This window comes from Carcharodon carcharias, chromosome 34 (genome assembly GCF_017639515.1).
Source record: "Carcharodon carcharias isolate sCarCar2 chromosome 34, sCarCar2.pri, whole genome shotgun sequence".
Classification (NCBI taxonomy): Eukaryota; Metazoa; Chordata; class Chondrichthyes; order Lamniformes; family Lamnidae; genus Carcharodon; species Carcharodon carcharias.
Genome location: NC_054500.1, coordinates 20,703,533 through 20,704,821, shown reverse-complemented (window position 1 = coordinate 20,704,821; position 1,289 = coordinate 20,703,533).

The window sequence follows — 1,289 nt, the reverse complement described above, 5'->3', positions numbered from 1 at the left end:
TGTATAACTGTAGTACAATTTTAACTCCATTGTATTCTAGCCCTCCAAATAATGGTCAGCATTCCATTAGCCTTTTTGATAACTTATGTACATGTTCATATTTCAACCCACAAGTGTATTTGGGACCTGTGTGTATTACATAGTTTAGAAATTTCATAGATTTTCATACTTGATTTTATTGGCATATATTAGTGTGATGTGTGATACAGTCAGTCAGCACATGGCACAGTATTAACTTTGAAAGCAGTTTTGAGTTTGTTTGCACCTGCAAAATGGAAGCCCCTTTGTTAATATGCAGATATCAGGAGGGACATGCTCCATTTAACAGCACAAGAAATGCAAATTATATTATTAATTACAGACCCAGGGTTGGAGGCAGTTAGGTTAGCCCATGTGTACAAACCTCTACTCGTTATGTCTGATCCTGCAAATGGTGTTTGTACTCATTTTGATGATTGCAGCTTGTAAACTTTAATCTTCATCCAAAAGAATAAACTTTGATAGTGAAAAACACAGGCTACAAGTCAACAACAGTACATGACTGCTTGTGCACGAAAATCTAGTTGAATCTTCCAGGGCTGTACCAAAGGAGTGCAGCACTATTGTATGTGCCATCTTTCGGATGAAATGTTAAACAGAGTCTTCCCTCTTAGGAGGGCATAAAAATCCTGTAGCACTATTCTGAAGATGAGCCAGGGGTAAGGTTTCTCCATGATGTCATACCCAATATTTATCCCTCAACCAACACTGCTAAAAACTGTCACATTGATGCTTGTGGGAACTTGCTATGTACAAACTGGCTGCCATGTTTTCTACATTACAATGGCAGCCATACCACATCACAATTTAAGTATCAAACTAGGTAAGAATCACAAGAACAGAAATGTTTAAAAATGGCAGTGTTTTGCACTTGTTCTTTTGCTGGGGTATGGATTGCACAGGCGTCAGCCATTTGCCCATCCTTTCCCCCTCCAGCATGCATCACCCAGGTGACCATCTCAAGGGATGAACAGTGCATGCAAGGGTCACCACAGTTGAACCCCGATTCTATTTTCACCCAACACCCAGATCCTCCCACCCACAGTGTGCGGGAGCAGGAACCCTGGCTCGTTCTCTCCAATGCCATACTCCCACCTCTCAATGCACCCTCAAGCAGAGAGCTACAGCACCCAGCTAGCCCAGCAGGAAACAGCCGAGATCAGCTTTCTCGTGAGCATCGAATGCAAAATCCTGAAGTTCTGTTGGGTAGAATTAACTGAACACTGCAGCAAAAATACAAGAGGTGAGAA